The sequence below is a fragment of the Danio rerio genome, chromosome 4, assembly GCF_052040795.2.
Source record: "Danio rerio strain M-AB ecotype USA chromosome 4, GRCz13ab, whole genome shotgun sequence".
Taxonomy (NCBI): domain Eukaryota; kingdom Metazoa; phylum Chordata; class Actinopteri; order Cypriniformes; family Danionidae; genus Danio; species Danio rerio.
In genome coordinates, this window is record NC_141024.2 from 53,029,353 (window position 1) to 53,054,602 (window position 25,250).

Below are 25,250 nucleotides of genomic sequence, written 5' to 3' on the forward strand. Positions count from 1 at the left end.
GAACACAACTTCTGGGAAAACATATTGTTTCATTAAACTATTGCTGTGGGAAGAAAACAAATGTGCAAATAGGATTTTTCTAATATAAATGTTGTTATATATGATTTGTCCTTGATATTTAGATCTGCAGGAGAACAAGATTCATGATTATACATCTTTTCCCTCTTGATAAGATGAAACAGTTTTGTGAAAACACAATAAATGAATCTGAATATATTATTTAAAGGCACAGATGTAGTGTGCAGAGGTAAACTGGGTCCATTTAGGGTTTATATTATCACTTATAATCTTTTCCTTATGCAGATATTCTTCATTATTAAAATAATATTTTACTCATTTTAATGCTTGTGAATGACTGAACCACAATCTGTGGAGACACTTTTAGATGTAGTGAGAAGATTACACAGCAAATTCATTGGTGTTAAATTTCAAGTGTTGTGGTAATTCAGAGTAATGTGTTAAAATTCTAGAGTTAGATAAAGGTAAAATAACCCTCTCGGCGTTAGAAGCTGATTTGCCTCCTTGTCATTCAGAGGAACATGTATCTACCTTTGTAGAAAACCCCTGTTTTTGAGAAACTAATCAGAGTGTCTGATCTCGCCCTACACCCTCATTTACCTGAATCTTAAATTGGTCAATTAGTTTAGTCCACTAGACAGAGTGAATGACCACAAATAAGTGAATTCAGACACCTGCTGTTGAACACCTGCTGTTAACAAGCACAATCACTGAAGGAAGAAGAAATTGAAGGAAGAAATAAAACTACAGACACAGCCTCATACCAAACCAACTGAATTAAAACAGAGGATTAAACAACTCCATTAAATAACAGCATTAGCAGCTTCACTGATGGCAGTTTGACTTTATTTCTGTAAGAAGATTTGACAATGAACAGAGGTTTATATATATTTTTTTTAATATTTAATTTGACCTCACCATCATGGAGATCAGCAAATGTTTCTCTGACTGTTATAGCTGTGTTTCTAAAATGCATCAGTTATAGTGATGTGAAAGCCGATGTGCTGAGGAAGATTCAGACACTGAGTGTAGAGTTATGACCGACCTGATAAGCAGAAAGACTGAACTCAAGCTCTCTGTTCAAGACTGGCTGTGTATTCTGGAGCCTTCTGACACACACACACACACTCACACACGCACGCACGCACGCACGCACACACACACACACACACGAACACACACACTGCTGTTACCACAACACAATTTTTTTATCAACAAGAACCAGCATGTAGTTTTCTTACACAACAAAATCAACAGAGGAGAGGGTATATGATTATTAAATTACATACAAATATATTACACACATTTTTCTAATTTTAGTTATCACCAAGAGTTATTAAGTGCGCTTTTACTACAGGAAATGCACATAAACACACATTTTTATGCACATATGTTAAAGGAGGAGCATATGTTGACTGTTTTACTTGCTTTCTATTTTTAGACTTAGAAATCACTTTTATATTCATTTGAATCTCTTTTTCTAGCACCATGAAGAGAGGTTTTGCTTTTCCTAAACTTGTATTTATGTATGTGAAGTTTACATAATATTATAATAAAGTTTATACTATAACCAGCATCTTTTAAAGAGCGATGCTCAACATAAAAACCCAAAATCACATGTTCATAAGATAAGGAAAATGATGTTAAAATTTAATGAGCAATAAAAGCTTCAACATTAATCCAAAAAAGTGGAGTATATTGGCAAAAACAGAATCAATGTAAAAATAACTTAATTAAAGCTTTCACAAAAACAGCATTCAGACTCAATATCAGTTTTACACAGACATTTTTTTAATGGTATAAACTCTATGAAGTCAGAAGCTTAAATCCAGAGAAACAGATACTGATTGAGGTCTGGTCAGGTTTAGGAGGACAAACAGAAAGTGCTGATGTACATACACTGCTTTTGTACAGCATGTGTAGACCAGCAGGTATTGCCCCAGTCAGTATCGTAAACTCCTGTAATGGAGGAATTTTGTATCTTGTGATAAATTCTGTAAGTGTAAATAATGTTCCTTCATTATCAAATAATTGATTCACTAATATTAGTCTGTTGTTATATCGACTGTGAAACAATATTTATGTTTTTGCATGACAAAGAACACTAGAAACAAAAAAAAGAACAATATACAATGGAGTTGCAAAGAACACTAGAAACTAAAAAGAACAATATACAATTGCAAAGAACACTAGACACAAAAAAGAACAATATACAATTGCAAAGAACACTAGACACAAAAAAGAACAATATACAATGGGGTTGCCATTAACTGAACTACATTACCCCAAATGTGGGGGCCCGCAAAATGCCCTCTTTCGTGTAAATTTCAAAGTCCTCAAACATTCGTTGCATTGGCAGCCTCAAAACAATAGTACATGTATTTGCTTCAGGGTAAATTTTGGCATGCTCATTATCCTGTTGATGCAGGAACTTAAGTGCTGGTTCAACAGGGAAACCCAGCCTCTGAATGGAGGTTTTAGCAAATGCTAAAACCTGGCTTAAAGAAAGTGGTGACGATGCTCCCTCTGAGAAAAAAAGATAAAAATAAAAAGATTATTCAGGTTTTCATTTAATTTTAAATATGGATATTCTTACAAAAAAACATAACCACTTCAGTAGGCATTTATTATGTAACAAATTTTGTTTATGATTGCTCCGATCATGATCAATTTTTTTTTTTTTTAGATTGGAACAGTCAGTACTTATGTGCAGTCATATGTGCTCATAGAACACTGTTTCTATAGCAATCTATGGACTTATAATGTCATGAACTAATAATGTATAATCACAAACATCAAAGAACTAAAGAAAAAAGACAGAATCAATTTAATTTTATTTTTTATATATGTGATTATAACCACACCTATAACCATGTAATAAATGAAGCTAGAGTAATTTTTTTTGTGTGTGTAAAAGCAGAACATCTGGTGTCTATTTTGAAATATTTTTTGTGCAGATATTCGTGCAACAAAATATTGTGGGGGTCATGAAAATTAGATGAAAACCATTAAAAACACTGGTGGTGGCTGGCAACCTTTAAAAAAAACATTGGAGAGGAAAGAAAACACATAACAATTGTATAATGTTACAGAGTGTAAACCATGTATAAGGCCGTACTCACACTATGTACAGTTGCCTTGAACCGGGCCAAAGCACGCTTGTCCCCCTCCCGTCTCCCCCGATGGCCCGCACTCACATTACATTCAAACCTGGGCATGCTTACATCATCGATGCTGTGCTGCTTGGTAAGCGCTTTCGCTCAGCACAGAGGTGATTTCTTCAGTTATATCGTTTTAGTCATTTGATATGCAGTGACACAGTCAAATATTTTGTAGAACAGATTAGCCACTTTTGACGCTCATAAACGATCATGAAGTCCTTGCAGGCCTGGATTGGCTAATTGGGAGGACCGGTAGAATTCCCGGTTGGACGATCTGTTTATTCCGGCTCGGGCTGGTGTCCCTAGCTGCTTGCACTCTCAACAGTCGCACTTTTTTTTATTTATTTATTTGACCATAGCCTTACTTTTTTATTCATTATTTACCCGCAGCTACGCACTTTTTTATTTATTTTCTTGCTGCCCCCTTAGCAAAATGCAGCCTGCAGGTTAATGATGACATAACTATCATTCCACCCCAAACAGCGGCACCTTAGTGAATATAACAATTCAAATAATTAATATTAATGAATATTACACCTGCTCAACGAAAATCAAATGATTCACTACATCAATAAATCTGACATAACTTGATCAGAAATCTAAAAAGGCGAGAAAAAGATTAAGTCATCAATTGAAAATAATACTGTGGTTAAGAGTCTTGCGGGGGCAATATTTCTTTTTTATTCACACTGCAACAGTGCCATGTGGTCCAGTGGTTAGCACGTTGTGTTACGATGCTGCCGACCAGTGTTTGAACTGTAAGGTCCACCCAGTTGGCCCAATGCCGGTGTCCACTGGTGGATGAAGGTTCACTGCATGTTCGGTCTTTCCAGTGCACAATGTTGATTTATATTAAACTTAACTCATATCTGACTCCCAATTTTAGTATGAGATGGTTTAGAATATTAATATATTTATCCTCGTTTTATCTGACTCCAATTATAAAACATTAAGAAGATTATATCAATATGTAATTTAGATAAATGTTTGAACCGTTTGTCTTCACTAGTAACTATTACATCCGTTCATTCGGGTGCTCATGTCGCTCAGAGAAATCGCCTCGGCCGAAGGCGTCCCTCACGGTCACACTCCGGTCAGTCTTGAATATTAAACAGAGGTAAATTGACTAATACTTTAGATGGCCGCTACCAGCGCGCTCGTTCTAAAATACTTTAGTTAGTCCCGCTTAGATGTACACCTTTGAGTTAAGACAATCATCATTTCTAATTAGAGGTTAGGGCATTAATATAAATGTACCCGACTACTGGACTCTATAGTAACTTTGGTTTTCACCAAGCCCATGGTTTCCCATATGAACATAATTTAGAATGATATTACCTTCAAACAAAGGTCGGGTACCCAATCTAGGTTAGTCGTGCAACACCTTGTTGACCTAGACGGAAGTTATCGCCCTTTCCACCTAAGTACACATGAATCAATATCAAGAGTCAGCCGGATCGCTAAAACACAATTAGTGTGCCAATGCTCCATCTCAATTGGATTTTAGTCCGTCTACTGACCTGACGCAAGACGTGCGGAAACAAGGATACAGCGTAATCTACTTGAATTAATAATTACAGAGTGAGCAAAATATGGTCAAACATTACAATTTATTAGTCAGGTAAATGTATTATGCCAATTCAATCAGTCAATTCATAAATGATCAATACAAAACATCAAATTATCAAAGATAAGTCCAAGATGAAAAAGATGCATTCCTGACTTTGTAATATACATAACATGGGGCAGACCCCATGTTATGGGCTGATCTGGTTAGGCAGAATCGCCCTGAGTCCTTCTTAGGCCTTACCTTAAATAATCCAAGAATTCCCTCAAAGAAGGGGGTGTGAATAACAAAGAAGGCATTCACACTTAGTGTTACACCTCTCACAGTGGTTCAAAAGATGCCTGAAGTTATATATTTATTGTTCTGATTATGTCTATTTCTGAGAGAATGAGACCATTGTACCAATCGCACTGAGACATTTCAAATGATATCAAACATGATAGTTAAAGTCAGTTTGGTTAATTTAAAACATTCAAACATTGAAATGACCATATGCGTGAATTGGGGGGATGAAGCTGAGTCTCAGATGCAAATGCAGCAGGAACTGGTTTTTCCCGCATACCCCTTGCTGAGTTGTGAAGTTACCAGTATTTCAATTCTTACAGAACCTCACCTGAATAATAATAATTATTTTTATTTTTTTTATTGTTAAGACATGTAATACTGTTAGGGTTGTTGAACATTTGATGTTCTAAACCAGCTGTTTTCTTGAAAAAGATGTGATAGTGTCATTAGAAACTGAATTGATATAGTCAGTCGTGAACTGAGGTGGCCCGGTCTAAGGCTTAAACTCCAGGGTTGAAAAGGAGTCCCACTCCGGCCCTGAGTCCTCGTGCTGCAGGAACAAGATATATGCTAATAGGTATATGCTAACATGCCAATAGGACAATTAATTTGGCAGTAACCTGGGTAAATTGCTTCTGGTAAACTGATTGCCATCACAAAATCGTTTCGTTTTATGCTTGAACAACTAAATGGATGCCAAAGTCTGTTTAACTGATTGTATTTTAATTACATTGCAACATCGATGCTGTAAAGGGGACCGCATAAAATGGAAAAAAAACCTCAATAAAAGGTCACTGGAAGTTTATCAGTATAGGAACAACATTAGCTCAGCATATACCCTATTATGATGTTTGCTAAAGGTGCAGCTGTCATGCAGTGAGGGTCTTTAATAATCTACAACAGTTTGCCTTCACTGAACAGCAAGAATGATTAATAAATCCATATCAAACAGTGCCTTTTAAGTCACGTCTCGCTTTCAGTTTCAGGCTCTGGCGCGTTTTGCACTCACACACAAGCACTGGCCCACCTCTTCCCGATTCAGCGCACTCACACTTCAAAAACGATCCGGGAAACGAGCCTGGGCACGGTTCGGATAGCATAGTGTGAGAAGGCCCTAATATAACCCAGTGGTTTTCAACCCTGTTCTTGGGGACTCCTTATCTCAGAGTTTATCTGCAACCTTTATCAAACACACCTAAAGTGGCCAATTAAGCTCCCCAAGACAGCTTGAAAATTGTAGTCAGGTGCACTAAATCCGGTTGGAAATAAACTTTACAGGATACCAGGAACAAGGCTGAAGACCTCTGATATAACCAATTGTATATTTATTACCTTCCACATCTAGAAGCCAGTCCCTCCAGAAACAAACAATCCTGTTTTCTAGGGTCCTTTTGTTAGTGCCAACTGGTGACAGCTGCGGGATGAAGAGCTCCGCTAAGTCTTTTGCTGTCAGTGGCTTCTCTTTAAACATCAAAATTTCTCAAAAGAGACTTGGATGTTTTTCCAAATGTTGCAGAAGATGCAAACATTCCAGGCCTTCCCTGAATCTGAAAAATAATTTAATAATTTAAGCATGAACAAGCTATGGTCATTTCAGTTTAAGTAATTTTTTAAGTGTTAGACACACCTCAATAGCAGTACTACATAAGGTAAGCATAAAAAAACAAGGCCTTTTTCCTTAGTAAGGGCTTATTTAAATTTATTTATGATTGTTATGTTTTTTTTTTCTCAGTTTTGTTGATAAATGTGAAAATAATTCTGTTCTTGTCTGATGACAGACCAAGTGTCCATTTGAACTGGTTGGAATGGACCTTATTGGAAAGGTGGTGAAGTCTGACCAGAACAATCAGTACATATGTGTAATAGTTGATTATTGCACCAAATGAGCCCAGGCTTATCCTCTGACATCAAAGTCAGCTGCAGAGGTTACAAATTGTATTCTCAAATTTGTATACCAGTACGAAGTGCCAAAACGGAAACTAACTGATCAGGGGAGAGAATTTACCAATACTGTGAGTATTTTTGTCAGCTCAGTTATGAACTGCATGATGCTCTGCTTTAAAAGTTTTAAGTTATAACTCTTAAAATATAAAATATTATTGTCATATCATTATGTAGATCAATACTAAGGTCTGTGGAGTTCTTGGAATTAAAAGAAGCCTCTGTGCCCCATACCACCCTCAGACCAACGGGATGGTGGAGAGGCTCAATGGCACCATACAAAGGTGAATAATGCATCCACACATTTACACTAATAAACCACAGCTAAAAACTCACTGACAGGTACAATGAACATTGTTGGCTATAAAGTACACTGTAAAAACGTTCTCAACTTAAAATTGTAAGGCACCAAACTGCAGGACATTTTTGAGTTTACTCAACTTAAATTGAGTCAAGTGCATTAAGTGGGTTGAAAGTCAAGTCAACTCAAAAATGTTCCGAAGTTTGTTGCCTTAAGATTTTAGGTTGAGTCAACATTTTTTACAGTGTACACTCTTAAAAGAAACGGTTCTATATAGAACCAAAAATGGTTCTATCAAGCGCTTCATATATGGAACCCCAAAAAGGTTCTAAATAGAACCATTTTAAGGGTTCATTAAATAGAACCCCAAATGGTTCTTTCACTCTTAAAATAAATGGTTCTACACAGCAAATTTTAGATAGTAGATTTAACTACCTTGGAGTTAAAATTAACACTCCCTCAGAGTTTATATGGGAACCACTATAAGTGTTAAAAATAACACTTTTGAAAGTGTTAACATTGTCAACACCAAGAGAGTGTTAATTAGCAAACTCTTGTTGTGTAAAATATCTGTTCAATTTCCGAAAAAATACCAGCAGCTGTGGTTGCCAGAATCTTTTTGTGAAAAACATGGAAGTTTTATATAACTGTATAAATTTACAAAAAATAACCATATTTCATGAACTAATACATTGTTCATTTTACAAAATCATAGCTTAGTGCAAAAAAATGTAAAGTCTTTAGATGCAATAATGTTTTCATGTGTGATTGCAATTAGCAAACAGATTTTGACTGCATTAGTAACTACACAGTTACCTTTAAACAAAAGAAGATGCAGCATAACATCAAATTTTCTAAGTTCATCTTGGACTTGAACAGAGACGCTATTATCCTCCACAATGGTGACACAAAAACCGTTTTGCTGTTTTTCTTTCTTTTTTTTCATTTTTAGATTTTACGGAAAAATACCAGCAGCTGTGGTTGCCAGTAATCTGCTGTTTTTAACATTCATAAATTCAGTTTACAAAATATTTCTGTTAAAAGCACATTCAACAGTCTGTATTTTTTTATCGATCTCACACTGCAAATTTTAGATTTGGTAGATTTAACTACCTTAGAGTTAAAATTAACACTCCCTCAGTGTTTATATGGGAACCACTATAAGTGTTAAAATAACATTTTTGAAAGTGTTAAAATTTTTAACACCCAGAGTGTTAATTAGCAAACTCTTATTGTGTAAAATATCTGTTAAATGTATGTCAAAATACTGGCAGCAGTGGTTGCCAGTAATCTGCTGTTTTCAACATTTTACATTCTTAAATTCAGTTTCCAGAATATTTCTGTTAAAAACAAATCCCATAGTCTGTATGTTTCATTCGAACACACGTAAGCCTTAAATTCCACAGCAAAATCTTCACTAGTGTCCTCACTACAGAGGGCTGAACACTCAGACAGTGATGAAGTTAATGAGACAATAAAGTGTCTAATTAAAGGAGGATTGAGAATTGTTGATGAACAACTGTTAACAAGCAGAATCACTGAAGGACAGAAAAACACAAGCCAAAACCAAAGATGAAATCAACTGAGAAAAAATAAACTCTAAATAAAATAATAATCAATAAAAATAAAACAAATTACACAATAAAAAAATGTTATTTTTCAACATCTTTAAAAAAAACTCATCAAATTAAACAACTTATCATGAAGCTTCACCGATTACTGACCTTTGACTTTATTTCTGTCATGTGAACAAAAGCTCTTAATGAAATTTCTGTTGTTCATTTGAAGTCACCATGATGGAGGACAGAGTCTGCTTTAGTCAGCCTCTTCAACTTCTTACTCTAAATGTTTTTTATTTTGGCTGCTATAGATAGTGTTAATTACACTACTTAAACATATAGCATAGAAAGCCGAAAGAAAATTAAAGAGTTAGTCTGAAGAGATTATTAATGATAACATAGCCATCCTTTCCTGCTTGTTTTCTAATTCAATATCATATTAGTTGTGTGTGAGAAATAAATGATATACATAAATGAAACCACTGAAACAATATTTACAATGAGAATGTTTGATCTATGGCAAAACTTATAAACACCCAGACATCAATAATTAGTCTTTGAATCTCAATGATGGTGACAAACAAAAAATAAAAATCAAGTAAAAAAAAAAACACTACTGAAATATCACCTCCCAAAAACAACACAAAATAAAGGAAAAGAAAGAGATTGTAAGAACATAAAGCTGCATAATTTATTCATGCTGCAATGCATGCTGGGAGCTTTGTACTATGCTGGCACCCAGCATGCATTGCGGCATGAACTATGCAGCTTTTTTTTTTTTTAGCAACCACGGTTGAGGTTCATGTCCTGATTCTTGATGCCTGTGTGTCATAAAGAGCAAGCTGGAGCTTGAATGTTTAGTGCATGACACTCTAATTATTAATTGCATCCTAATTGTTTGTTGAATTTTCTATGAAGAGCAGCAGACTGCCAGTAGTATTGTCCCATGCAGCTTTAATACAACTATATTTGCATATTTTTATGAATCAACTTAACAAACACCTGAAATAAAATCTATAACAATTAACCATAAACAGTATAGTTTCTCTTGACCTTTCTTGCTATAGCTAATGAGTTTTAGAAACACGGCTATAGCAGTCTGAGAAACATTAGGCTATAAGAGTCAAGCTTCAAGAACTCAAATAAGCAGTCTCTGATCTCTATGATAGTGAGGTCAAATGAAATATTTTTAATAAAAAAAATATAACCTCTGTTCATTGTCAAATATTCTTACAGAAATGAAGTCAAACTGTAATCAGTGAAGCTGCTTATGCTATTATTTAATGGAGTTGTTTAATCCTCTGTTTTAATTCAGTTGGTTTGGTGTGAGGCTGTGTCAGTAGTTTTATTTCTTCCGTCAATTTCTTATTCCTTCAGTGATTGTGCTTGTTAACAGCAGGTGTTCAACAGCAGGTGTCTGAATTCACTTATTTGTGGTCATTCCTTCTGTCTAGTGGACTAAACTAATTGACCAATTTAAGGGCCAGGTGAATGAGGGTGCGGCGAGATTTCAGACACTCTGATTAGTTTCTCAAATACAAGGGTTTTCTACAAAGGTAGATACATGTTACTCTGTGTGACAAGGAGGCAAATCAGCTTCTAACGCTGAAAGGGTTATTTTACCTTTATCTAACTCTAGAATTTTAACACTTAACTCTGAATTACCACAACACTTGAAATTCAACAACAATGAATTTGCTGTGTATACAGAACCAAAAATGGTTCTTTCAAACGCTTCATATATGGAACCCCAAAAGATTAAAAATAGAACCATTTAAGGGTTCATTAAATAGATCCCCAAATGGTTCTTTCAAACGCTTCGTAAATGGAACCCCAAAAAGGTTATAAATAGAACCATTTAAGGGTTCATTAAATAGAACCCCAAATGGTTCTTTGAATTCAAGTTACATGGTTCTATTTAGAACCATTTGAGGGTTCTTTATTTATTATTGAATAAAAAATAAAACCAATGCAGAAAATTCAAATTGTTTAAATTTATTCAGTTTACTTCACAAAATAAGTTTTAAATAATATTTAAAATTGCACCTCTGCGTACTTTGTATAAGATCTACCTCTAAACATTATACATTTTTACTATTTAATTAGTAAACATAATTAACAGCTTAATGGCATTCAACAATCTAATTCTAATGATTTCACTTTTTATTAAACATTTGTAAGCTTGCTTACTGATTGAACAAATACAAAACTAAACTTTCAAACATTTCTAAAATGATGAAAACTGTATTACAATGCAGATAGAAACAATACACAAACATCTATTAAATAACACTACAATTTCAACAAGTTCACGGTACATGTATGTACTGGTCATGGCAACATCCATTTTTATACATAATTTTCAATAAAAGTTATTGAAGAAAGAGCTTAATCTCACACAAAACTTTGCAAAATGATTAGACAAAACATTGAGAACAGCCATTCCACAACCTGTAGCATGTCCATGTTTGCCGGCCTCTCTTATAACGTAAATAGTTTTGTCCATGGGTGGCACAGTGGCTCACTGGTTAGAACTGTCACATCACAGCAAGAAGGTCACTGGTTCGAGTCCTGACTGGGTCAGTTGGTGTTTCTGTGTGAAGTTTGCAAGTTCTCCCAGTGTTTGTGTGGGTTTCCTCTGGGTGCTCCAGTTGCCCCCACAGTCCAAAGGCATGCGTACGGTATTGGTGAATTGGCCATAGTAAGTGAACGTGTGCAGGTGTATGAGAGAGTGTATGGGTGTTTCCCAGTGCTGGGTTGCGGCTGGAAAGTGAAGAGTAATTGCTAATTCATTCTACTGTGGTGCCTCTGATAAATGAGGGAGCAGAAGGATAGTGAGCGAGTGTTGGCCATCGTAATGCTGACACTTCAAGCCTTGACGGAATCAGGAGAGCTGTTAGGATCTTTGGATTTCTGTAAAACAATATTTCAATGCTGAGTACTTACTTCTTTCCTTCCCTTCTATTGGGCCATTTCTTTTAAAGATGTTTCTGTGTCCTTCACTAAGTCCTTATATGCAGCATCCTAAATTAAAACATTTTGTTTACTTTGTGTAAGTGACACATTTTCAGCAATACAAGTACTTTAAAGTCATCAAAAATACAGAAATACAGTGTAGACAGCTGTAATATATTTTCTATTTAATCTGCATCTCATTTGTTACAGAATTTAATGAAATTGACATTTCTGAGTGACCTCAATTTAGTATGAACATTAAATAAAACAATAAAATTAGAATAAGAACAAAACAAAATAATTGTTTATCAAATAACATACATCATATTTGGCAGATACTTTTATCCAAAGGGACGTAGATTGTGTTTATTCTATACATTTATTAATATGTGAGACCTGGAACACATTTGGCATTGCTAATGCATTGCTTTACCAAATGAGCTTTAAAATGTCATATACACAGATTTTTCATATCTATTTGGCACACAATGTAACATTGTTTGGTTACTTACAAGCTGTGGCACTCCAAGAAGAAGAAACTTCTCCATTAGTTTTGCAGACCCCTCCATAATCTGTACTCTGGAAAATAGTGTGTTTCATTTGGTTCTTGACTTATTCATAAACGATGTCGCATTCTAGATCCATCACAATCTGAGGTAGGAAGACAGCATTTGTAGAATGTGTAAATATGAATTTAAATCAACTGAGACTGCCCTGCTCTCGGTCGTGGAGGATCTCAGACTGGCTAAAGCAGACTCTAAATCATCAGTCCTCATTTTGCTGGACTTGTCAGCTGCTTTTGACACTGTCAACCACCAGATCCTGCTATCTACGCTTGAGACACTGGGCGTTGCGGGCACTGTTATACAATGGTTCAGATCGTGCCTCTCTGACAGGTCATTCAGGGTGTCTTGGAGGGGAGAGGTGTCCAACCTACAGCATCTAAACACTGGGGTACCTCAAGGCTCTGTTCTTGGGCCACTTCTCTTCTCCATCTACACATCATCTCTAGGACCAGTCATCCAGAGACATGGATTCTCCTACCACTGCTATGCTGATGATACCCAGCTATACCTCTCTTTTCATCCTGATGATCCCTCGGTTCCAGCTCGTATCTCAGCCTGCCTGTTGGATATTTCACACTGGATGAAAGATCATCATCTTCAGCTGAACCTCGCAAAAACGGAAATGCTTGTAGTTTCTGCCAACCCGACTCTACACCATAACTTTTCAATCCAGATGGATGGGGCAACCATTACTGCATCCAAAATGGTGAAAAGCCTTGGAGTAACGATTGATGACCAACTAAACTTCTCTGACCACATTTCTAGAACTGCTCGATCGTGCAGATTTGCACTCTATAACATCAGAAAGATCCGACCCTTCTTATCTGAACATGCAGCTCAACTCCTTGTTCAAGCTCTTGTTCTCTCCAAACTGGATTACTGCAACTCTCTACTAGCTGGGCTTCCAGCTAACTCTATCAAGCCTCTTCAACTGCTCCAGAATGCAGCAGCACGAGTTGTCTTCAATGAACCTAAACGAGCACATGTCACTCCGCTGCTAGTCCGTTTGCACTGGCTGCCAGTTGCTGCTCGCATCAAATTCAAAACGTTCGAGGTTACTAAAGTAACCCTTCGTTCCCCGAGGAGGGGAACGGAAGCACTATAAGTGGATTTGATTGTAAAATCCACGCATTGGGAGGTTCGGTTCAGAAGCTACTCGTCTGAAAGAGTATTGAACGGGCCAATTAAGAATGAATTGGCAGCGCAAGCCTGCGCAGGTGAGCGGCATAAGCAATCAACTGAGTATATAAGCTCACCTGGCGCCAGCAGACGCTATCCTTTTTAAGCTGAAGAGACTTTCAACAGCTAAGGGACAGTCATTATGGCGACGGAGTATAGTGCTTCCGTTCCCCTCCTCGGGGAACGAAGGGTTACTTTAGTAACCTCGAACGTTCCCCTTCGGGGGGAACTTCAGCACTATAAGTGGATTTGATTGTAAAATCCACGCATTGGGAGCCCATTGAAAGCGCCATAATGACTGCACCTTACCAACACCCCCGATGAGGAGATAGTCAAGCAAGCGTGACGCACCCACATTATGGGGGGCGCGGTCCTCCAACGTGTCCCTGGCCCTAATTTATCCTACTTCAACAGAAGTTTTACGGATTTATATATATTTTTTGGGAAGTCGTGAGCATCTAGATAATTCTAGAAAAATACGACAGTACGTTGGGAAGCGTGCAATCCCGATAGGGAGGACGCTGCGGAGGCCATCCGTTACCCAAGGGGAGATAGATGGCAGAATTTACATATGGACTAGCCCTAAAAAGGGGGAGTACGCATAGCAAAAGAGTGGTTAGCGGGGAGGGAAGACACGGGTCCGCCCAGGGGGGGGGACTTAACCGTGGTTGAATAAGCATATGGGATCGCCTAGTGGGGACCACGCATAGCAGGCACCTTTACCCAAAACGCGGGCTGACCAGCGGGCAGACCTACAACGTAGTGGGCCAGCAAGTGACTCCTCCGCTGAGTCAGTGCTGGGGGCCACGGAGGAATCTGCAGGGCTCACCTGACGGGGAACTTACTGACAGATAAAAAGGCGCACGTATCTCCGTGTTAGGGAAAATGGCGCAGCAAGCGTGTTTCAACACCCTACCGAATTGTTTCCTCAATCACCAAGGGTTACCTAATACCCTTGAGGAAACCGGCTCCACTCGCAGATTGTAAAACCTTGCAAATGTGTTGGGTGTCACCCAGCCCGCAGCTCTACAGATGTCTGTTAGAGGGGCGCCGCGTGCGCGTGCTCGAGAGGATGCGAAGCTCCGAGTGGAGTGCGCACGCGCTCTCGGGGGACGCGGCTCATCTCGGCTCTGATAGTGAAAGAAAGGCATCCACAATCTAGTGGGAACTTATTTCGGTACGGCACTTCCCTGCTGCCGACCGCTATAACAGACAAAGAGCTGCTCAGATGATCTAAACTCTGAGTGCGGTCCGGATAATACGCAAAACGCGAACTGGACAATAAAGAAGGGCTGGGTCTGCCTCCTCCGAGGGCAGCGCTTGCAGGCTCACTACCTCGTATTAAAACGGAGTGGTAGGAACCTTGGGCACATATCGCGGGCGGGGTCTCAGGACGTGAGAGAAGCCAGCCCAATTACAGGCACGAGTCACTGACCGAAAAATGCCTCCGGGTCCCCGACCCTCTAATCGATATCAACGCGACCAGCAGAGCTGTCTTCAGGGACAGAAATATACTGAGTCGAGGATCGAAGGGATCTGACGCGGCTTGTGTAGCGAGGGCGAGATCCTAAGAGGGCATGAGAGGGGGCGGGGTGGATTAATTCGCTTAACGCCCCTGAGGAACCGGATGATGAGGTTATGCGTTCCCACGGTGCTGCCAGCCACCGCGTTATGAGAGCGGAGATGGCAGCCACGTAACCTTGAGTGTGGAGGGCGACAGCCTGCTCTCCAACTTCTCTCGGCGTAAAGAAAGCACAACGCTGATCTGGCAAATTACGGGGGTCTTCTCAGCGAGAGACACACCATTCAGTGAATAGACTTCACGTCAGGGCATAGGCGCGCTCGGGGAGTGGGCTCTAGCCCGAGTGACGGTATTAGCCACCGCAATCGGAGGTTACCTAAGTCTTCCTCGCGTTAAAAATCTCCAAAGATCGGCGAGGGTGCCAGGTGGTGCCCTGTCCCTGAGAGAGTAGGTGCTCTCTCGAAGGGACTGCCAGGGGAGGGCTATCGCGAGGGAGAGCTCTGACATCCAGGTCCGGTTGAGCCAGAGGGGCGCAACCAGTAACCTGTTCCTCGTCCTCCCTGACCTTGCACAGTAACTGCGCGAGCAGGCTCACTGGGGGAAACGCGTATTGCGCGTGCCCCGAGGCCAGCTGTAAGCCAGTGCATCCGTGCCGAGAGCACTCGGTCAGGGAAAGAACAACTGGCAATGAGCGATCTCGGGGGAAGCAACAGATCGATCTGGGCTTCCCCGAATCGCGCCCATATCAGCTGAACAGACTCGGGGTGGAGTCTCCATTCTCCAGGACGCAAGGCTGCTGTGAGAGCGCATCGGCTGCACGGTTGAGCTTGCCTGAATATGAATGGCGTGTATCGATTTCAGCCGCGGATGACTCCAGAGGAGCAGACGGCGGGCGAGCTGAGACATGCGGCGAGAGCGCATACCCCCTATACGGCTGATATACGCCACCGCCGCCGTACTGTCCGTCCTGACCAGCACGTGTTGCCGCTCCAACACCGGAAAAAAACGGTGGAGAGCGAGGAACACTGCCAACAGCTCCAGGCGATATGCCAATGCAACTGGGTACCTTTCCACAGGTCCGCAGCCGCATGCCCGCAACGCACAGCCCCCCAGCCCGTGTTGGAAGCATCTGCTGAAACGACAACAAGACTGGACGCCTGTTCTAGAGACACCCAGGCCTGTAGGAACGAGGGGTCGCTCCAAGGGCTGAGGGCGCGGCGACACAGCGCAGTAACAGAGACTCGGTGTGCGCGCGCGTGCCATGCGCGTCTGGGGACTCGATCGTGAAGCCAGTGCTGAAGTGGTCTCATATAGAATAATCCGAGCAGCATGAAGCGGCTGCGGATGCCATATGCCCCAGGAGCCTCTGAAATAGTTTCAGTGGGACCACTATTTTACTGTCGAGCTCTCTCAGACAGTACAGCATCAGCTGAGCGCGCTCTCCGGAGAGGCGCGCTGCCATGGTGACCGAGTCCAGCTCCAGCCCGAGAGAAGAGATCCTCTGCACGGGGGCGAGTTTGCTCTTTTCTCGGTTGACCTGAAACCCCCACAGGTGGAAGTGCCAGAGCACTTTGTCTCTGTGCATAATCAACTCTGTGCATAATCAAAAGAGAGGGCAAAATTCAGCCAGTCGTAAAGAAATTGAGTATGCAGATGCCCGCGAGCCGAAGGGGCGCTGAGGCACCCTCCGCGGGCTTGGTGAGGACCCGCGGAGACAGAGAGAGCCCGAAGGGGAGGGCTTTGTATTGCCAAGCTCGACCTTCAAACGCAAACCGCAGAAACTGTCGGTGGCGAGGAAGAGTGGAGACATGGAAATACGCGTCCATCAGGTCTAATGCTGCAGACCAACCCAGAGGACGAACGCACCGGAGGATGCGCTTCTGCGTGAGCATTCTGAACGGCAGCTTGTGCAGGCAGCGGTTCAAAACGCGCAGATCTAGGATTGGCCGTGACCCACCGCTCTTTTTGGGCACGATGAAGCGTGGGCTGTAAAACCCGCTCTCCATCTCGGCTGGAGGGAGCGGCTCGATTGCATCCTTCGCCAGGAGGACAGCAATCTCCTCTCGCAAGACAGGGGCGGACAGGGGGCTGACCCTGGTGAATACACACCCGTGACTTGGAGGGCCGTTTCGCGAACTGAATCGCATAGCCGAGTCTGATTGTGCGTATGAGCCACCGCGAAGAGCTGGCCCGCGCTAACCAGGCAGGCAGAGCTCTCGCTAATGGACTCATCGCTACAATCGCTGACGTACCAGCAGTGGGGCAGCGCGGAGTGGGTGTGCTGATCCGGGAAGCTCGCGGGTCCCACGGAAAAGCTGGAGGTGAGAATTTGCTCTCACTCCAAACCCGAGCTCCGGAGGGGAGGCTCGAGGGGTGGGAGAAAGGAGACCGTCCTCCCAGCGCTCGTGAGCCACTGGCGAAACGCACCGAATCTGCAAGCTAGAAAGCATAGCGTCCCAGACTGGCAGATTTCGGGCTGTCACATCGGGGGAAGTGAAAAGTGCCCTTTCATAATGTTTTCATGGCAGTAAAAAGTGCCGTTGGAAATGGGGCCCCGCCCTCCAGCGGGGAAAGAGCAAGTTCCCTCTTCTCCAGATGGCCTGTCCCAGGGGCGCTTCGCGGTCCGTTGCCGGACTTAGCGGCGTTCTGGGCAGGGGGGCTGCCTGCTTTCGAGGTGCCCGACGCGCTCGCTTCGCCGGAGGCGTGTGCGGGGGCGGAGCAGCTCTCGTAGGCGGGCGCCTTCGGCGAGGAGCAGGTATGAATGGCACGGCGGGCGGAGCGGGCTACGGACCGCCGATAAGACATCACCCACCAACTGCTCTCTCACCGCCTTGAATTCCTGGGTGAATTCACGGACAGTGTCGCCGAACCTGGCTGGGGATATGGGGAAGTCAAGAAAGCGGACTTTGTCGACTTTGCGCATATCAGCCAGGGGTGGCGCTCCTGGACCACTAATGTGGACATCGTCCTCCCCAACGCACACGCAGCGGACTCAGTAGTCCGAAGAGCTAAGTCGGCGGCGGTGCGAAGCTCGTAAGCCTGGGTTGGACCCACCCTCGTGCTGCTCGGCCAGCGCCTGCGCTTGGTAGCGCTGGTAGGTGGCTATCGCATGCAAGGCGGAAGCAGCCTGGCCCGCAGCTATGTAAGCTCTAGCTCCGAGGGAGGTAGATAACTTACAGGCTTTGGATGGGAGACGAGGCGGACCCCGCCAAGAAGAGGCGCCGCGCGGATTTACCGCCATCGCGCACTCAACCTGAGGAATCGCCACATACCCCCTGGCTGTTTCACCGTCAAGAGTGGTTAGGGTGGAGGAACACGCAGCACGAGCAGAAAAAAGTGCTTTACAAGACCGCGTGAGCCTACTGTGCACCTCCGGGAAGAAGGGAACGCCCCTCTAGTCGAAGCAGCCCGGGAAAGCACGGCTAACATGTCCGTTTCAGGATCCGTAGTGACAGCGCTCACCAGCCCGAAGGGGGCGAGCGGGTCTGGATCATCATCGGACAATGAAAGCCCACCCTCCGATGCCGCGGTGGACATCTGGTCTCCGGTGTCATCGGGCGTAAGGGCTAATATCTGTTAGACGGATCGCTTCCCCCGCCCGAAGCTTGGATAGAGCGCTTAGAGGAGCGGGAGGTCCGCGGGCCCGTGGGCGACGGATTATCTCTCGCTGAAACCCTCAGATCTGCCCGAGTGCCCGCTGCAGAGCAGGGGACAACTGGGGTGGTTCACCCTTTTGCAAAGGCTAACCGCGATCTTGCGCAACAGTCATGGCATCGCAATGACGACATGAACTGCCCGCGAGCAGCGCATTAACACGCTGGACCCCCAGACATGCAACGCAGTGCCCGCGCCCATCATCCGAGGACAGGAAACCACCGCATCCAGAAACGCACAGTCGGAGCGCCGTCCTGATAAGGACGTGCTGCACGACTGTGTTGCTCTTTCTGTGAAGTTTGCAACTTTATACGCACCGCTCTGGAGGACCGGACCCAAAGAACGCCAGGCAAGGGAGAACCCCAGCTCGACCGTCTGCCACTGCGTGTACACACTCTGGACCGGGAGAATGCTCTCGTTCGCTCAGAATCGCTGGTCACAGCAGGAGGAACCCTCATCGACTCGATCAGAAAGTCTCTGAAGCGAAAAGGATAGCGTCTGCTGGCGCCAGGTGAGCTTATATACTCAGTTGATTGCTTATGCCGCTCACCTGCGCAGGCTTGCGCTGCCAATTCATTCTTAATTGGCCCGTTCAATACTCTTTCAGACGAGTAGCTTCTGAACCGAACCTCCCAATGCGTGGATTTTACAATCAAATCCACTTATAGTGCTGAAGTTCCCCCCGAAGGGGAACTCTGATGTTTGCCTACAAAGTGACTTCTGGCCTTGCTCCTTCTTATCTGCTCTCACTTCTGCAGATCTATGTGCCCTCCAGAAACTTGTGTTCTGTGAATGAACGTCGCCTCGTGGTTCCATCCCAAAGAGGAAAGAAATCACTTTCGCGAACGCTCACGCTCAATCTGCCCAGTTGGTGGAATGAACTCCCTAACTGCATCAGAACAGCAGAGTCACTCGCTACTTTCAAGAAACGACTAAAAACTCAACTATTTAGTCTCCACTTCACTTCCTAATCTGCAATTGCCTCTTTGAATATCACAGTAACTGTACAAAAAAAAAATTAAAAAAAATACTAATACTACTAATACTTCCCTTCTTAGACTTTACAGACCTGAAACTTGCCTTTAGTACTTATTCATTGTTGCTCTTAGTTGTGTAAATTGATTCCTTGTCCTCATTTGTAAGTCGCTTTGAATAAAAACGTCTGCTAAATGACTAAATGTAAATGTAAATGTAAATCACAGAATTAATCTTGACATTAAATGTATTGAAATGAACTTGCCTTGTGTTAAGTCCCTCAGAGTCCAGTTCACTTCCTTTTGATCCCATCATTATGAGCTCACCACTGAAATCCTTTCATTTTTACATTTGTTTTGAAGACATTGCAACAAGGAATCCTGTAGGCAAATTTACACCTTTCAATACATATTTCTTCTCTGCAGGACTTTTTTTAAGCAACGACCTTAATATTCTCACTGTATTAAAACAGCAGTAGTAAGTAATAGAATATTTTTTTGATAAATATATTTTTTCAGTACACAACAACCAACAAGTGTGAATTATGCATGTTATAAAATACAATACTTTACCAGGTGTGCTTGAAGATGATGTCAAACAATTATGGATGTGACACATATTTTTCTTTAAGCTGGGATCCTTCTTCTTCAAAGCTACTTGTGTGCAGCAGATCAAATTTGGAAACTTAATATGGGTCCCATGACACTTTTCTGTAATGATAAATACAATCTTGAAGTCTTTTATAATATTTATTTCATTTTACTGACCACAATACAGTTTGTTTGGATTTTAAAACAATGATACATACCAAGCACAAGTTTTATGATGCAGTTCAGTTTCCAGGCTGTTTGAAGAAAAATAAAATATACATTAAAATATTTATTTTAAACTTATTTTGCACTATATATATATATATATATATATATATATATATATATATATATATATATATATATATATATATAATTTCACAATACATTTAGTCTGCATTTTTGTCTTTTATAAATAAGACCTGATCTTTCATCTATGGATTGTTAAAATATGTTTGGCTTTTTAAAGGTTTCAATAATATTTAGGGGCGGACTGGCCTCCCGCGCGTGCACAGACTCGGGCATGAATCTGCCTGTGCGTGCACGAGCGGTGCACTGCTATCTTGCGGTTTTATGCAGACTAGCGGGAACGTCTCAAAAGCGGGCAGTAATGTCCACTTCTTTGCAGAGTTTAGCTCAATCACTGATAAAACACACACGAACCAAGCTAAAAGTGAGCGTTTGTTCAAGGTTGGAGCTAAAAACAACACGAAAAACAAGATGAAATCGGCACAAATTTAGTTAATTTTAAAGTAACATGCACATAATGCTTCATTCACGCTCTCTCGAAGCTCGCCTTCAAATAACACAGCTGTGTACTGTTATCGGTAATTTAATTAGTAGTACTGACAAACAAGTATAGCGATATTGAAACTTATTTCGAATAAAAAGCAGAACAAATTCAACTTAAAAGATTTCTGATCGCAAGCACAGTGTTTATCCATATTAACGCTAAAGTTGCCCCCATTCAATCTGTATCACCATATAACACGAGGGATTTTCTATCAAATAGAAACCTTACTTCATAATACAAAATATTTCACTATATATATTAAATGTACTAACATACCTAAATGATGAAGCTGAAATAGTGGACTTCTCCTTTCGAAAAATTAACCTTCTCTCGAGGCTCTTCACCACCTGTCCATGACGATGTCCTTGTCAATGACTGACGTCACCAGAGGGCTTTTTTATGATTATTAGTTTTAAATAAATTATTTAACCATAACAACATGTTACTGCACAGTCTAAATAAGTTGGTTATTTTATTTATTTCACAAAATAATTTGTCAAAAATGTTAAACATAAACTAGGCCTATAAGTTATATGCTATTGTACAAACCTGCATAAAAAAATCCCATCATACTGTACACTGATTAAGTTTTTGACGACAGCATTCATTTTATTAGGTTTTGACTCAAAAAGCTTTGTCTCTCTGTGTTATAACTTATAATTATTTCATAATCTTTACTAAATAATTATGTTATGATTCAAAAATTATAGAACCGTTTTAATCAAAAAGGTTCTTTGCAGTCAAAGGGTTCTAAATGGAACCATTTTTTGGGTAAAAGGTTCTACTGGCCAAGTATAGAACCCCAAGGTTCTATATAGAACCTCAAGGAACCTTTTTTTTTAAGAGTGTAGTTTCAGGGTAAATATACAGTGATTAAATTACTTATTGTCTGGAAAAAAGTAGTTACTGTTCAATTTAGGTATACTTTAATAATTGTTGCTTCTCTTAAATCTTTTCAAGTCTTTAAATGACACCTTTTAAGCTAAACACTATCATCTTGCAAATAACTAGTAAAATATTATGTACTGTTATCATAGCAAAGACAAAAAAAATTACTCATCATTAATTATTACAACTATTGTGTTTAAAACTATGTTAACTGGAACTTATTTTTAAACATTTGACAGAATTTTGCATTTCTTTAAAAAGAGTTACAATGTCACAGGAGGGCTAATACCTTTGACTTCAACTGTATATTTGTACAGTCTTCTCTTTATTTTATCACATGTTTTTTAGGGTCCTATCTAAACTGGTACAGGACAAACCAAATACTTGGGACCAGTATTTGGATGCTGCCATGTTCGGACTTCGAACAAAGAAGCAGCTGACCACCCAATTCTCCCCATTTTACTTGATGTTTGGAAGAGAGGCACGCTATCCATGAGAAGTCCCTGAACATTTTGAGGTATTTTGTTGTAAATATTCTGGATTCTTTTTATGTCATTGCTATGTTAAGCTAAGTTATTTAGTACCATTTTCCACAGCTTGATGGTTCATTTGAAAATGAATTCACTGAAGACATTGCCATTGACATCAAACGACATGAAAAAATCATGAACATTGTTGAAGATAATGTAAATAAATCTATCGCAAGGACAAGAAAAAGGCTGTCAAAGAAGGCACAATTTAGCCTTCAGGTGGGAGCAAAAGTGTGGAGAAGAAATGTCCGGAGTGAGCAGAGGAAAAGGGGGAAACTAGACCCTGAGTATTTTGGTCCCTTTGTGGTGACCAAAATACAAGGGAAGAGTGTTGATCTTGTGGATTCGGAGGGTCGATCCACAAAAAAGATTAACATAAACCAATTGAAGCACCACCACGAGGAGACACCAAGAGTACCTCGAAATCTGAGGAGTCAACATCAGCAACCCTCTGAGCCAACGAGTGCAACCTCCTCTTCTTCTCCTCCTCCAGCTGCTCTCTCTCCTATATCTTCTCCTCCTCCCCCAGCTGCTCTCTCTCCTCCAGCTGTTCTCTCTCCTCTACCTTCTCCTCCTCCTCCGTTGCTCTCTCTGCTCCAGTTTCTCTTTCAGCTGCTCTCTCTCCTCCATCTGCTCAGTCTTCTCCCCTAGCTGCTCTCTCTTCTCCAGCTGCTCTCTCTACTCCAGCTTCTCCTCCAGCTGCTCTCTCTCCTCCATCTGCTCAGTCTTCTCCTCTAGCTGCTCTCTCTCCCCCATCTGCTCAGTATTCTCCTCTAGCTGCTCTCTCTCCTCCAGCTGCTCTCTCTACTCCAGCTTCTCCTCCAGCTGCTCCCTCTACTCCATTTTCTCTCCAGTTGCTCTTTCTCCTCCAGCTGTTCCCTCTCCTCCAGCTTCTCTTCCAGTTGTTCTCTCTGCTCCAGCTTCTCAATCTTGTCCTCCCACTGCTGTCGCTCCTTCACCTGCTTAATATTCTCCTCCAGCTGCTCTCTGTTCTCCAGCTGCTCTTTCTGGTCCATCTTAACTGTTTTCTGGCAAACAGGTCATGAATGCATACCTTGCTCACAAAGTAAAACTAAACAATGAAACAAGGGCCAAAAAGCAAATTAATATTGATTTATTTGAGATGACAAGGATATGGGAGGGAAAAAATTCAAGACTGAAGGTAGGCACAGGGTTTGGGGTTTGGTGGGGGTTGCTTTTTTAGGTGGATTGTCACTAAATAGGTTTTATTCACTATTTTTGTATATAAATGTTATCTGTATTAGTGTGACTCAACAAAGTATGGGGTAATTTTGGGAGCTGTTCATGAACCTGGTCACTGGATTTTGGTGGTAAGTAAAAATTACTCACAATAGCTGTGAAACATGATGATGATAATATAATCTAAAATAATATAAAAAATACATCATAATACAACAATCTACAGGCCATCTTTCCGGACCAAAAAAAGAGCCTTGTGCTTGATCCCCTGGGAACTGAAGCCAGCAAGATTAAACAGTGCTTGGAGTCCACAAGGTGACTGTTGTTTATAAAAAAATCTATTTTAATACAAACTGAAATATGCAATTGCCATAATTTTACATTTGCCTGCCTTTTTAGGGCATTTATGAGAAAAAGAGGAGTAATTTCTTCCAGGTGGACAGCCGACACAGCTCCACACAGTCACCAAAAAGACAGCAGTTCATGTGGAGTATTTGTGCTTAAAAAAAAGTTTGTTTTTGTCTCTCATTGGCTATACTGCTGTCTACTGTTTAGTATTTGTTAAAGCAAAATATTTTACATGTGTCAAGTATGTAAAAATACTCATTTGGATTACACATTATTCGTGTATTTATGTACAACAGCATATACTGACAAATCCAATATAATTCTGTGTCATATTAGTATGCAGAAAAAATCCTGGCTGGGGAGTCTTTGATGTTCGCCAACAAGGCCTCAGCGGTGAATATTTATAGAAAAGAAATTGCCAGGATACTGCTGAATGGGAGTGGTAAAGTTGTTGAATTATATACTTTTGTTTAAATATTTGTCTTATAGAATGGTCCGTCTAAAAACACAATTTGGATTGACATAGGAAGGTGTCTGTTTAGAATGTCTGTTGTCAAAATAAAAAAAGCATAAAATAAAGGAAATAGAAGCACAAAAAAAAAGGTATGATAAAAATCTTGGAAAAAAAAGAAAACCATTCACAAGACTAATAACTAAACAGAAATAGGTCTATAAATAAACATAAGGTAATTAATAAGACAGGTGATTATTTTAGAAAATAAATATAAATGAAATGTCCATACTGTAGGTGTCAGATCATAATACACATTTTATACACACACAACCCTATTATCCATTAATACTGAAAATAAAATATATAATTATTTTAGGTTTTATCTTTGAATGGAAACTAAACAGCTGACTTTCATTTAACTTGATTTATTTTATCCTTGTACTGTATTTTATGTTTTGTTGTTGTTTTCTGTTTTATATGTATGTTTTCACATGAATTGTGTATTTTTAAATAGATTTTCCTTGCATGTGGACTGTTTCGAACTTTAGGACAATATATTTCCTGCATCTGTGTTGTGAAATATAAAAGTACTCAAAGTCAGAAGAAAGACTATATATTTTTAAATACACCAAAACATATGCCTAGATCAGTTGTAGTAACTGTTTTAAAGTTGTTTCTGCTCCTATTGGGCCATTAACACCTGGGGATGGGCAGATTGTGCTGCTGTTGGATGCTGTCTCCTGATAGACTGTTGATCTGCTGCC

At 40.9% G+C, this 25,250-nt stretch overlaps 3 protein-coding genes and 1 pseudogene across 6 annotated transcripts in view; 1 reads left to right on the plus strand and 3 right to left on the minus strand.

Annotated features, from left to right (window-relative positions):
- LOC137491225 (uncharacterized) overlaps positions 1-25,250 on the minus strand; it is a 481,743-nt gene that overhangs the window by 439,864 nt on the left and 16,629 nt on the right. The gene's annotated exons all lie outside the window — the stretch shown is intronic.
- The window catches only part of LOC137490924 (uncharacterized), a 671,652-nt gene that overhangs the window by 187,483 nt on the left and 458,919 nt on the right, over positions 1-25,250 (plus strand). The gene's annotated exons all lie outside the window — the stretch shown is intronic.
- Positions 1-25,250, minus strand: part of si:dkey-151g22.1 — a 472,026-nt gene that overhangs the window by 54,983 nt on the left and 391,793 nt on the right. The window lies entirely within an intron of this gene.
- Positions 1,788-23,500, minus strand: LOC147844922 (G2/M phase-specific E3 ubiquitin-protein ligase-like; annotated as a pseudogene). Its single transcript, XR_015482268.1, has 4 exons — positions 23,343-23,500; positions 6,364-6,578; positions 2,170-2,544; positions 1,788-2,122 (listed from the first exon to the last, which is right to left on the minus strand). The product of XR_015482268.1 is annotated as a G2/M phase-specific E3 ubiquitin-protein ligase-like (transcript).